Below are 15540 nucleotides of genomic sequence, written 5' to 3'. Positions count from 1 at the left end.
TCATATGCTGACCCCATGGGTTGTGTCCTGTAATGATGCCGACCATCAACCGAATGTCTTTCCTTCTAAGTTTTAGTAGAAAGTTTGACAGTTTTCTGTTCGGACTTGTCACAAAACACTTTGCAGTTCTGCAGCGTTCTAGACCGGACCATCGCTCTTTATGTAGATTGCCTACATAATCGTTGATCCAATTCTTGATTCCTGCGGGACTGATTCCGATTATTGGCTCTGGCCCCTGTGGGGGCACCGCTGATCCACGGTTGGCCAATTCGTCGGCAATTTCGTTTCCTTGAACACCGAAGTGTCCCGGAACCCATATATTCAAGGATAGTAATGAGCTTTTAATACACAATAATTGGTTGATTACTTGCTGATCACATGAAGACGTCGAGAAATTGACTAAACGCGTGCTAAGCCAAATGGAACCCATTTAATTGTGGAGAATATTAAGAAAACTGGGTGCATACATTTTACATTAGGCTCGTCTTAATTTGGACACTCAATAGCTTAGTTGAACCGGAGAGTTGAGAGAGACTCATATTGGTGTGATGCAACTCAGCTCTCAGTGAATTTTACAGTATCAACCGTCCTTCATTTTCATATCAGTCCCTCTTTAAATTTTAAATTAACCTGGTTTCACCTAAATTTTCGACTTTGCTTATAAAATTTAGTATTTTGACACTTTATTCTCGATTCTCTATCTATCAAAGCTTAATTTAAATTACGTAGCTTACTGGTATAATGGCCGACTTTAGATAGGGGACTATAGGGTGGGCCATGTAAAATTTGCTTTTTGAATCGGCTATAAAAAAACGAATCAATATTTTTTCATACTTTTTTTTTTTATTTTGAAAATTGAACATTGTCTTTTATGAATGAAAAATAATATCGTTCAAATGACTGCCACGACTGGCTTTACAGTAGGCCATTCGATCAACCCAACTTTTAAGCACATTTTCGATTGTTTGGGCTCCAATTTCATGAATGGCAACTTCGATTTCGAGTTTTAAAGCATCAATCGTCTCTGGATGGTTCGCATAGCATTTGTCCTTAACAGTTTCCTACAAAAAATAGTTCAACGGGCTTAAATCACAGCTCCGAGGCGGCCAATTGATATCGGAATTTCGGCTGATTATTCGGTTTTCAAAAACGGTAGTCAAAAGTTCGAGTGTAACTTTGGCAGTGTGACAATTTACACCGTCCTGTTGAAACCAAATGTCGTCCATATCATCCTCTTCAATTTTTGGAAACAACTCGTTGAGCATGTCACGGTAACGCTCACCATTTACTGTAACCGCGGCTCCTCGCTCATTTTCGACACGATGATGCCGCCAGACCAAAAACCGCACCAAACAGTGACTCGTTGTGGATGCATTTGCTTCTCTACAGTAAGGTGTGGATTTTCTGAGCCCCAAATCCGACAATTTTGCTTATTGACGTGGCCACCGATGTGAAAATGAGCGTCATCAGAAAAGAAGAAGAAGACTCACCACTTTGGAAATAGGTTTTCAATATTTCCCAATTTTCTTCAAGCGTATAGCGTCCCATTTCGTAAATGTCAAACCTTTAAGTAAATTATGACATTTGACATGCCATTTATGTTACCATTCTCAAAAAAATAGGTGGTTCGAAAAGCAAACGCTATATGGCTATCCCTGTATTAAAGCCGCAGGTTGGTTCAATGAAGACAATACAGAGTGAGGAGAGGGGACAGCTCTGGTGGTATCACAATGGGCCTACAGCAGACCTAGCAGTGTCAACCAACAACCACTATACCTACCTACCTACCTAGGGAAACGATTGAACACTAAATTCAAGCAAATTTACACAACTTTTATAGGTATATTAAAGGCTGGGAGTTCCATACTACGACTATTGTGGAGGCTGTTATAATGCAGAAGAGGAGGATACACCTCCTTGATGGGTGTGAAGAATTAGCTAGAAGAAGACTTTATAAGTACACGCTTTTAACAGATGTAGCGGATATAGCGCAACTCAAACTAATGAAGGTAAACTACAAGTATAATATGGTATGGTGATATCACAATGGACCTAAGAACAGGTTCAGGTATATCATATTTGCAGCCACCAGATCTACCTACCTTAAGTTCTCGTTTGTAGTTAGGTTGATCGTGATAGGAATTATGCACATAAAATAATCCGCTGAAATTAACAAAACCGAAAACTATTTTAAAAGTACTCATAACACAAGTTAGTTGAGAAGTAGGAAGGAAAAAATGTGAATTTCTAACAAACAAAATGTTCTAAAAAGAACGCACTTAATACCTTTGGGTCATAAAGTTGTTTAGTTTCTTTTTATACCGAAATGTAAATTTGTGTATCTTAAAACTAATAAAAAACTAATAATATAATATATGATTTCTACATAAATTTTTTTTTTTTTAATTTTTGGTTGTAAGTAGTTTTTCTGCTTTGATTTAGCTAAACTATACGCAAACTTTAGTGTTTCATACCGAGCAATAATTCAAAGTTTTACGAAAGGTGCCTGGGAGGCAGATAGTGCACCGTTACACTTGAACTTCTTTTTATTCAACAGTATTTCACCGCCAAGGCTTACTAATATTTAACAATTTTTCATTATTTTTTAGTTTTTATGTACCACAGAATAACCTGAAGGGCAATCAAGGTATGTATGTAGTAAATTTGTTGTACTAAAAAAATAGTAAAAACGTAGTCCACCGCATTGTTTGCATGTGCTTTGAAAAACGTTTAATAATGTTTAAAACAAAAATTACAATAATAATATAAAGACTTGCTCAATGTTGAACATTTTGGTATAGGGTTTTTATTTACAACTTTTTTAATTTTTTTGCCTAAAATTTTAGGAGAAAATTTTTTTTTATCATAAGTGAAAGGCACGCCTCTGAAATTTGGTCTTTATTTCTTCATTGAAAGCTGGAAACAAATCTTTTTCCAATTTATTTTTTCTGAAAAAACAATTTTAGTAAATATTTTGTTTGTTGTTTTTGGGAAACATGTTTTTTGTTTGTTCCTTATTTCAAAATTTTATTTTCCCCAATAATCTTTTTTTTTCAAAAATTTTTTCTTGTTTAAAATTTGTGTGAAATATATTTTCTCGTCACTAGTGACAAACAAACCCTTAAGACTTGTTCCACACAACTTCATTAGTAGCTGCGACTATGTTCACTCTCTCTAAAATTTTCATAGTGAGATACCCATAACTTCTATATCAAATAGCAAACAGCAAATCAGCAAAAAATCAATGCAAAATACTTCTATGCCGAAGCGTTGGAAAGTCAGTGGGTTACTGTATGTAGATGCAGTATCTTCACTGATTCGATATACTCCTGTGTATGTGAATGTATTTCAGGAAGTTATGCGAATTTCACCCTAAAACTTGTAGTGATTACTGAGGCTAGTCTCAGATATTAATACCAAATAAGAAAAACCAGTGAAATCTCTGAAAACTTCAAAAATTGCATAAACAACTTTTTTTCTGAAACATTTTGAACAAAAAAAACTCTTTTCCAACAAAAATGTTAAAAAATTTAATTTTTTCCCCCGAAAAAAAAATTCTTTTTTAATATTTTTGGTGGAAAAAAATTTTATTTAGGATAAAAAAAATTTACAAAACAAATTTTGCTAGAAAAGTAGTTTTAAAAAAATGGTCAATGTTAAAATATACTTAAACAATATGCTTACAAAAAAAATTAATTTTTTTCTCACAAATTAAATCAAAAAATTTAACAAAACAAAATGTAATTTTTTGACCAACATTTTTTTTACAAAATAATTAATTTTTTGTCCCAAATATTTTTTAACAAAATAAATAAATATTTTTCCCAAAAAAATTTTACAAAATATTAAAATTTTTTTCCCACAAAATTTTTACAAAACAATCAAATTTTTTTCCCCAAAAAAATTTTTTAAGTGTATATTTCGAACAAACAAATAAAATAAAAAAATGGTAAAGAAATTTTTCATCCAAAAAAAAAAATTAATAGGACTATGAATAAGTTCGTGCGGGTTTTTTTCGAAATTTGAAACTTTATTGACGTAAAATGGTTACAAATTTAATATTCAAAATATTGTCCATCGCTTACTACTACTTTTTCCCATCTTTCTGGCAATTCACGGATTCCCTTTGTGAAAAATTCGGTCGGTTTTGCCGCAATCCACGAATCGATCCATTTTTTGACTTCATCGTAATTACGGAAGTGCTGGTCAGCCAGGCCATGTTGCATCGATCGGAAGAGATAGTAATCGGATGGCGCAAGGTCTGGACTATACGGCGGGTGGGGTAGGACATCCCATTTGAGCGTTTCTAAGTATGTTTTGACCACTTGTGCAACATGTGGCCGAGCATTGTCATGTTGCAAAATAACTTTGTCGTGTCTATCGGCGTATTGCGGCCGTTTTTCTCGCAGTGCTCGGCTCAAACGTATCAATTGTCGTCGGTAGACATCCCCCGTAATCGTTTCATTCGGTTTCAGTAGCTCATAATACACAACACCCAGCTGGTCCCACCAGATACACAGCATAACCTTCAGGCCATGAATATTCTGCGCCGACGTCGATGTTGAAGCATGGCCAGGGTATCCATACGTTGCCCGACGTTTTGGATTGTCGTAATGGACCCACTTTTCATCGCCAGTCACAATTCGATGCAAAAAACCCTTTCTTTTGTGCCGTTGAAGCAGTTGTTCGCATGCCATAAAACGGCGTTCAACGTCTCTTGGCTTCAATTCATACGGCACCCAATGGCCTACCTTTCGGATCATTCCAATGGCTTTTAAACGTTTGGAAATGGTTGATTGATCAACTCCCAAAGTTTTTGCAACCTCTTCTTGCGTTTGAGCCGGATCTTGATCGAGCAATTCCTCCAATTCGGTATCCATGAACTTTGGCGGCGCACCCTCGCGTTCTTCGTCTTCCAAGCCAAAATCACCACTTTTAAAGCGTGCAAACCACTTCTGGCACGTTCGCTCAGATAGAGCATGCTCACCATAAACTTCCACCAATATACGATGACTTTCGGCTGCTTTTTTCTTCATATTAAAATAATGAAGAAGAATTCCCCGCAAAAACACATTATTTGGCACGAAATTCGACATTTTCAAGTGTGGTAAAAATATTGTTGTTTACGCTTCAAATAAAAAACTTATACTGACGTTTGTGCCTTACGACAGTAGCTCTCCAATGAATGTTTGGAAATGTGGATCGATGGAATAATAATCAAGTTACGCCATCTGTTGTAAAACCGAAACGAACTTATTCATAGTCCTATTACAAAAATATTTCACAACAAAAATAGTTTTGAAGAAAGTTGTATAATTTTGAAAAAAAATCCAAGAATACAGAGATTTGCTCAATGTTGAAGATAAAATATACTTAAAAAATATGCATACAATAGAATTAATTTTTTTCTCACAAATTAAAAAACAAATGTAACAAAAAATCTTAATTTTTTGAACAACTTTTTTTTACAAAATAATAAATTTTTGTCCCAACAAATTTTTATCAAAATAAATCAATTTTTTTGCCTAAAGAAATTTTACAGAATAATTAAATTTTTTTCCTAAAAAAATTTTACAAAATAATTAAAAAAATTTAAAAAAATAAACCAAAAAAATTCTTTAACAAACAGAAAATTAAATTTGTTTCAAAAAAATGTTAAAAAAAGAATTTATAATACAATAATTTCCCAAAAAAGAAAACTTTACAATAAAATTCCAAAAAAAAAATAGTTTTGAAAAAAGTTGTATAATTTTGAAAAAAATTAACAATACAGGGATTTGCTCAATGTTGAAAATAAAACATACTAAAAAAATATGCAAATTTATAAAAAAAAATTTTAACAAAAAAAAAATTAATTTTTTGACCAACATTTTTTTTAGAAAATAATTAACTTTTTGCCGCAACATTTTTTTTAACAAAATAAATAATTTTTTTGTTTCTAAAAATACTTTACAAAATAATTAAATTCTTTTCCCAAAAGAATTTTACAAAATAATTAATTTTTTGTCCCAAAAACTTTTACAAAATAATTAAATTTTTTTCCCAAAAACCCTTCCACAACAAAATTTTTTTTGAGTGTATATTTTATTCTAAAAATTAAAAAAGGAAAACATTTTACAAAAATTTTCAACACTAAATAAGTCGAGAAATTATTAAATGTTGTTCACAATGATCCAAGCCAATTTTTAAAATAATTAACAAGAATGGCATCACTTGACATAAAACCACTGATAGAATAAACCGATAGTCTACCAATTAGTTTCTCCTTTAATACCATAATTTATTTTAAATGTAATTTGTAATACTCACTTAAAGCCAATTATTAAAATAAAATAGCACTTCAATGGTAATACTCCAGTATTAAAAACCAAATTTGAGTCATCCAGAAAGGCAAGCAAATTGTCTGACAGCTTAAAAAGCACTCTTTAAAAATGCGCGTCTACACAAAAACTGAATGAAATATTTGCCAGTGAATTATATAATATTTTTTTTGGCATACATTTTCATACCTAACGCACGAACTCAAGCCGCTGCCATTATGCGAGATACGTAAGTACGCATTCATATTTACGATTCTTTTCTATTTAGTAGCGAATTTTTTCCGCTGGCTCATTGTGCCAACTAATTAGTTTCCTTTTGTGTAAAAAGTCATGGCCATGAAAACCACAACCAAAAAAGTAGCAAGAAAATAATAAAATCAAATGAAAGTGAAATGCAAAATGCAAAAATTCCATTGCATTCTCAATGTTATGCTACAGGATATATAGTATAAAAATGTTATATTTTCAGGATTACTTGCCAAGTACATGCATAAGTGGAAAAAGCGAATTCTATGCCTTTATGCAAGGCCAGCAGTTTCTGCGATTTTTTCCCATAAGTTTGCTTTTCATTTTGTTATTTAAAACCTTTACTACTCCTAAGGCTTCATTAAATATTTGGCCGCCATCCATGGCCACACCATAGATTTTTTATTGCAAATTTCAATTGCATAGATTTCATAATACTTTAATACGCTCGCTTTTTTATTAATACGCAAAGTAGATTAAAGGTTACTTGTACGCCCTGTTGAACTGTTTTTAGTGCCCGAGCAAGTGCCAAAAGTATACGTTGCTAGATTTAATTCTCCAATTTCAGTGCAAGCATATTTGGCCAAGGTTAATGGTAGTTGTACTGCCATTGTGAATAGGTCAAAAGTGTGCCAAAAATCCGTAGGGCATTTGACATTTAATATATTTCCGATTTTTATTATATTTTAAACTTTCCAACTGACTTGGAGAGAGAGAATATTCCACTAAAATGAAAAAAAACAAGCACACATGCATAGCAAGCTTTCATATTTTGAATTCAATATTTCATATATATATATGGATTGGCACTCATACAGACTTTGTCAAAAAAGTAACTGGGAACGGTCAATAAAACACAAAATATTATTATTCAATTAAATTTAATTTATCATCTTCCTTTGTATGTAATTAGAACGCTAGTAACAACGAATACTCCGATCCATCAATCACTCCATTCAGCAATGCATTAATTAAGGCGCTTAGGTGCAATCGATTGCTGGCCCTCGCCACGATATCTCCTTCACCGCTGCTATCGACTGAAAATGGGTGCCTTGAAATAGAAGTTTGAGTGTTAGGTTAGGTTAGGTTATGGTGGTAGTCGGTCCCTACGACCAACTCACTTAAACCTTACATGTCCGTTGTGATACAACTGTGCTACACGGGAACCTCATTTATCTTCCTTCGTGGAACCACTTTGTGGCTCTCATGAAGCACAAGATTGGTCTAATATCCACGCCAGACAGCTCTGTAAGAGAATTGAGAAAGTATTTACCTAGACAACCTACTCTGATTTTAGCTAAGGCTGGACAATTGTGAATGAAGTAACCAACTGTTTCTTACTTTTCCTTATACCTACAACTTCTACAATAATCATGGGACAAAACTTCTAGTCTGAAGGAATACCTGCCTAAAGCCAATGACCGGTTATACATGCCACGACCTTTGAGATATCAGCTTTTGAGCAGCTAAGAAGGTCCTTTGTATTTTTTTTTTGCCATAGTAGCCTAGTTGTTACACATGTATCTTCATTTCTCCATGATCTATTGGCCTCTTGGATAATTTTATTTTTGATTATTAGTTTACTCGTGGCCATAGGTACCCAATGGTACTTTTATCGCTGAATCATCGGCTTCACAGTTTTCCTCAATATCTCTGTGCCCCAGAACCCAAATAAGGCTGACCTTGAATACGACGCTAGTATCATTTAGGGCTGCCCGCCATTCCTATGCTACCTTTCATCTATAGCCGCATTCATTGACTTAGTGGCCGCCTGGCTATCCGAGAGTATATTTATAGTAGTTTCCTTAGCTACTTCTTTAATAGCTACAGCTTTGCCTGATAGACGCTGCAATAGTCTGGTAGTCGAACGGATTGTTCCAATCTTAATTCCTTCGAAAATGCTCCATAGCCAAACTTATCGTCTAGCTTGGAACCATCTGTATAAAAATTTAATTCTCCCATCTCCATGGCTTTGGCAGACACTCCCTTCAAGAGGGTATACTTGTCTTGAAGAGCTAGTCGAAGGTAAGTCTAGGAATAGAATAGTCTATTTCTTGTTTGTGACTATTCAGAATGTGCAAAATAGAGGCGTGGCCAAAAAACCGGTCTTTCAATAGCGCCATACTTTTGAGTCTAAGCGCCGAGGCGACGGCCACGTGCTTTCCTACGAGATTTAGTTCAGGCAAGTTGATTAGCACTTCTAGCGCTTTGTTTGGAGTAGCCCGTAAAGCACCAGAGATGCATAAAAAATGTGTTCTTTGAGCCATATTCATGATTTTAGCGTAAGTCTGCTTTTAAGCAGATGGCCAGCATACAAGTATTCCGCATATTAACATTGACCTAACTACAGAAGTATACAGCCAATGTGTAACACGAGGTGTTAACCCCCATTTTTAAGTTTCCACGCGGGTTTCCTATCTAATATGAGTCCTAAATTGACATTATCTTTCAAAGGAATCTCCACACCTTTAAAAGCCAACGGGGAGATTATAGGACGTCTATGTTTCCTTGTAAAGAGGATTATTTCAGTTTCTGCCGGGTTTATAGCGAGTCCCGCGGCGGCCGCCGTAGCTGAATGGGTTGATGCGTGATTACCATTTGGAATTTAGAGAGAAGTAGGTCCCTCCATTTATGGAACAACAGCTAGACGTACGTCACAAATAGGAGGAGGAGCTCGGCCAAATACCCAAAAAGAGTGTACGCGCTAATTACATGCATATCCATAACGAGTCCCCTACTCTCAGTCCAGTTCCTAAGCGTGGCCATGTTAAAGCACAGAATGTCCACCCATATACAGGGTTGTCCATATTCGACGGACTCATCTGGCAATCCTGTATCTTTTGACAGAGACGTCAGATCGCTTAATGACATACCGCGTTGGAAGCGTCAGTCCAAGCAGATTTTTACCATGAAACAGTACATGACACGCGAGCGCTGCCAAATTGTTGAAATTTACATTCAACAAAAAAAGTAAAAAGAAGAAGAACAAAATCATCATGTCCGGTGAGGCTCATTTCTTATTGAATGGGACGGTAAACAAGCAAAATTTCTGTATTTACGCCACTGAAAATACTCAAGAAATTCAAGAGATACCTTTTTTCGACGAAAAATTCACTGTTTGGTGCGGCGTTAGTGCAAAAACGATTATTGGCCCGTTTTTCTTCGAAAATGAAGATGGTCAATCAGTTACCGTCAATCAGGAGCATTATCGCGATATGATAACCACTTTTGTGATCCCAATTATTCGTCGAAAGCGTATGAGGCAGTTCTGCTTTCAACAAGACGGCGCTCCACCACACACAGCTCGCATCACAATCGATTTCTTGAAGAAATTGTTTCCTCGTCATTTGATGTCGAAAAATGGCGATTTTGACTAGCCACCGCGTTCGCCCGATTTAACGCCATCTGACTTCTTCTTGTTTTTATTAATAAGCCAAAGACCATAGAAGAGCTCAAGAACAACATCCGTGAGGAAATAGCCGCTATTGCAGCCGAAATGTTGGCTAAAACTATGGAAAATACTGCAAAACGGGCACAATACGCCATACAGGCTCAAGGCGGCCATTTGAGAGATATCATATTCAAAAGTGATGTCAACACATCTACTTGAACCAATTAAAATGATTACTATCGTCAACATCAAAAAAGTTGTGTTTTTCTTTAATTTAAAAAAAACACATGGGTCCGTCGAATATGGGCAACCCAGTAGATATGGATTAGGATATCTGCCTTTAACAGCAGTTGTTACATCATCTGCGTATGCAGTAACGTGGCAACACCCTCTCTTCAGGGTCAGCAATAGGGAATTTACGGCCAAAATCCAGAGAAGAGCGAAGAGAAGACCACCTCGATGTGTGCCTCTGCAGACCTGCCTACTTAGAGTAGTGCTACCTAATTTGCCGTCACCTTTAATTTGAGTGTTGGTAAGAATAAAGTTTGGTGGAGGCTTGTCACATAAATACGATTGCTTTTGCTTATTACTTTTTAAACTCTCTCACTAAATCCGCAGATTTAAGCAGATGTGTTCCTACTCTTGATTGAGGCGATTGTTAACTCAATGATGCAAATATCCAGTAATATATCCCATACCATCCGGAAGCATCTGAAGCGATAACCTAGGGCAAGATCGATGAAGTGCAAAAAATCTAGCCTTTTTCGACAAATGGGTTCGCTCAAATGCTACAAGCCCTGAGATATTTAATATATTTTTTTGTTTTCGTCTGACTTTTACCTTATTTGGGCACTCTCCTCAACCGAGCTTTTTAAAATATCAATTGCCAGAACTTTTTAGACAGAATACCTGTATGTATATGTGCGTGGTGCAGTATAAATACTATATATGTACATGCGTGTATGTAGTTATAGTCCGGGAAACTCTATTAGAAATCGCCTTCAGCCACACACAGCGGGAGGCTGACATGCTGGCGTTGACTTTTATGAGCATGTAAATGTGCGTAGTCTTGTTTATTGTGCCTTTCGATGTATGTGTCGTGTAAAGTGGTGAATAAATTTGAACAAAATTAAATTTGAAAATATTTTTGTATCCTTAAATTCTTATTAAATATACTTTTGAGCAATAAACGTACATCAGGGATATAAATATAGACGGGTGGTGTATTATCTAAATTAGTTTCTATAAATTTTATTAGGCTTTTTTATCTTTTTGGCACAATTACCTTAATGGCTGATAAATTTAAGTTTATTAATATTTATTAAATATTTGCCTTCGCTATCTTCGATCAGGTATTTAGCACACAAAACTTATTTAGGGCTACACTGGTGGCCACACAATTAGTTACCATATCGGCATGCATGTAAAAAATATTGTCAGCTGGCTTCATTTGCCTTTTTTAGTTCAGCTTAAAAAAGTCATACATGAAAATACGAGGTTAGGCTATTAAAAATATTAGGACTAACGCTGTTGATGAAGAAAGAAAAGCCATCGCCTGGCATCACGCAAACTGGAGCCAAGATAGATGTCTTCGCGTTGCTGGTATGAATGCCAGGTCAACGGAACAACGAGTGTAACAATAAGGCGGATGAGCTTGCTACGACCGAGCCAATAGCAGGTGGCGCTAAAGTAATCCTCCTATCAGAAAATGCTATAAATTTTGCGATTGGCCCCTAATGTCAGTTCTGTTATGACATTTTTGTAGTAAACACATGCGAAATACACGTTAATAAACAATGTTACGCTGCACTGCTCCAGAACGCGGAATATTGCTGACTATTTATTTGACCAATAATCGGTCGGTGACTTTGGCACAACGTGAATTTCGTCGCAGATTTCCTCGCCGTGCAACGCCTACTGGTGAAACACTGCGACGTTTAGCCGCTCGCCTCGAAGAGACTGGCACAACACGAGATGCTGCCAGGCGTGGCAGACCCCGGAGTAGCCGTTCTGCAGAGAATATTGCTGCTGCAGCCGAGGATGCCATGGAAGCGCCGTAGACATCGACCAGATGACGTGCCACGCAAATGGGTATCAGTCGACGGTCTTGACAGCGAATTTTGGTACAAGATTTGAGGATGTTTCCGTACAAAGTCCAAACGGTGCATCAGCTGTTAGCTGCTGACCGCCAATCGCGTCTAACATACGCTCAAGCCATTCTTAATCATCACCAAGAGGAAGATGATTTTTCATCAAAAATAATCATGAGTGATGAGGCCCATTTCCATCTTAGCTGGTACGTAAATAGGCAAAAATTTCGCTTCTGGGGCACTAAAAACCCGCGTGTAACCCACGAAGAGCCATTACACCCGCTCAAAGTCACTGTATGGTGTGCTGTTTTCGCTGGAGGAGTCATCGGACCTTTTTTCTTCGAAGGCGTCGCGGGTCAAACGGTTACTGTGAATGGTGAGCGCTACAGAGCAATGATCAACGAGTTCTTTTTGCCGCAACTTAATGAATTGGGATTGGAAAACATGTGGTTCCAACAGGACGGTGCAACGGCACACACTGCACGTGCCACACCCGATATGCTGAAGTATGCATGTCCCGGGTGCCTAATCTCCCGTTTTGGCGATTTGCACTGGCCTGCAAGATCCCCTGATTTGACCGCTCCAGACTTCTTATTGTGGGGCTTTTTGAAGTCGCGGGCTTATGTCAACAAGCAGACTCTCAGACTTTTGCAGCTCTTAAAGAAAATATCCGTCAAGAATGTGAGGACCTATCGCCGGAAGTTTTGGCCAAAGTGATGGAAAATGCCATAAAAAGGGCTCAAATGGCAATCAACTGTGGCGGCGGCCATTTACATAACATCATATTCTCGACTTGATGTAAAAAAATTAAAAGACCAAATAAAAATAATCCACAAGAAGAATCAAAGTTTTTCATTTGTTTTTTTTAATTACAGCCAAAAAACATCGCAAGGTTACGTTTGCGCCACCTGTAGAGAAGTTCGGTATCTGTTGAATATTTTTGTAATTACAGGGTGACAAAAAATAAGTGTATACAACATTTTTTATTGAAAAAAGTGTTTCATTGATAGTAGCTTGTTGTTCAACGGTAAACAGCTTCTCATCCGTAAAGACGATTTTTTCCCAGCCCGTACCTGCGGCCCGACGTTGGAGCGAGCGACATCTCTCGAGTCTTACTTTCTTGTTTTCATCGGTGAGCAGCTGGCATTTTTAGTTTATAAGGCTTAAGTCCAAGTTCTTTTTTTTTGCTGTAAGGCGAACTGATTCACGATTGATGCCTGTCTTACGAGCAATTTTCCTCATCGAAACCATAGAATTTCGTTTAACTCTTTTTTTTTTTTTTGATGATTTTTTATGACTGTTCGTTTTCTTCCTCTTCCAGAACGGTCACCTTCATTACCAAGCTGCTTAAATCGTTTGACTGCACGAGAATCTAGTGAACGTGCAATTCCAAGCTTTCTTGCTATCTCGCAGTTGCGTGCTCCTAGCTGATGCAGGGCTATAATAGCTGAGCGGCTACTTGACATCGTTACACAAAGTATTTAAAAATAGCTGGAGCAGAAACGAATACTTTTTTTTGTACTTCAGAATACAAACAACAATCACAAAATAAGAGCATTCGCTAAAAAAATTTTGCATTCATCTAATTGCACAGAGAAATTTGTATACAATTATTTTTGGTCACCCTGTATTCGGGCTTATCGGATTTAAATCCGGCCAAGGACTGTCACTTCAGCAGCATTCCTCGTATATGCACGGGGAATGTTTATGCTGCTACAATAACAACAACAACAACAGCATTGACGAAATGTCAAGCTCGGAATTTAGTATATTTTTCTCTTTCTGGCTACAACCAAGTGGCTGTAGGAAATGGCACTCGAGGAAACTTCCCCAACAACAAAGGATTGTCGTGCAAAACGCCAATCTTTAGGCTCTGCTATCTTTATGATGAGGGGAAAATTTCATTTGTTTCAGTTAATTAATCTTAAACTATTAGAAAGAAGAAGATCGATTTTGTCGCTATCTTTTCTGTTTAATATTATCAAGGGGAAAATTGACTGTTCCTCAGCTATACCTCCATTTCTCTATTTGAATCGGGTCAGAACCAATTATGCCTGCTATACTACATTTGCTCGCTCTCTTCATGAAACCAAATAAGATCTCGAAGTCTATTGTTGTAGATTTTACATTACCTAAACTATATTTTTTTGCTCAATTAAATTGTGTGTTGTAATTGTACTTTGTGATAACGATATTTGTGTAGTATGTAGTCAATATGAAAAATTTTAATTTACCTTAATTTTTTCTTCCTTTTTTTTGATATACTCTTCTGTAGTAAGTGGCCAGTAAAAACAATTAATTACTGATTTCTGCAAATAAATAAAATAAACTATTTTGTCAAAGAAATACAAGTACACTCTGATTCTTACTAACGCACTGCCGAAAGAAAAGTTTTCAGCACATTTTTTCTGATGTGGCACCATGGAAATCACACACCGGATGAGGCAGTTGTAATTTACTGTAATAAGACTGAAAAAAGCAATATAATAAATGATTGTTCCCAATTGTATGCCCACCACTGTAGAAACTATTTTTCTTTTTTTTTTTTGTTTTTTTCTTTTTTGCTGGCTACAATAATATTTTGCATACATCTAAATTATCGTACCAGAACACTAACCAAGCTGTAAAAAGTTTCATTTGCAATGAATAATTTTTACATTTCAATGCAATTTTTAACTGCAGCATCAATTGAGATTACATACCAAAACGTTTTTGCCATTTATTTTTTTTATTTATGATTATTCAGTATTTTTTAAATATCATATCATTTATTATTTATCATACAAAATTTGTAGTTCGTACTTAATATTTCGATATGTGTGTGAATAAATGATGTAACCAGGTGCGGATTTGAAGGAACGATGCACTTAAAATAGGTAAGGGACCTATTAAAAATAATAATGGCTATAGTATCGTGGGTAGGAAGGTAAGTAGAAGTGGTAATCAGTCTGTCATTTGTGAAACCAGCGTAGAAGTATTCTTGCCACTCCTCGTTAAACCATTTTGTTTCAAGTGCAATTCCATGGATCTGTCCGGCAGTTATATTCCTAAAGTCATCAGTCGCATTCAAAAACGATTAACCAAAGTAGCTTAACCTAGTAGCATTCCACGTAGGGCAATGACAGTGACAGAGATGTCTGACAGACTCTTCCTCATTCTAGTAGCTTCTGCAATGGTCGATATTAGTTGCGTTCAATTCTGAGCATGTCGACCTAGGCGACAGTGGCCTGTGATCGAAGTAGCTAACATAGAGAAGTTATTTCTTGACAGAGCAGCACCTAAGTAGCGCCTTTGAACGCCTGACGTCCCATTTTGGGTAAATTAGCTCTGTAGCCTTACGGGGGAACACCACTGTGAACGCGTGAAAATTAAGTGATTTTAATGAATTTTTTTTTATAAGTAGGGATGATTATTGGATCATCGGACAAAGTATAATTTATTTAACATATACTCAACTATACGGACACAAATTTTTAATAAAAAATATTAAAAA

The sequence above is a fragment of the Anastrepha ludens genome, chromosome 3, assembly GCF_028408465.1.
Source record: "Anastrepha ludens isolate Willacy chromosome 3, idAnaLude1.1, whole genome shotgun sequence".
In the NCBI taxonomy this organism is placed as follows: Eukaryota; Metazoa; Arthropoda; class Insecta; order Diptera; family Tephritidae; genus Anastrepha; species Anastrepha ludens.
This window is presented reverse-complemented; position numbering follows the sequence as displayed.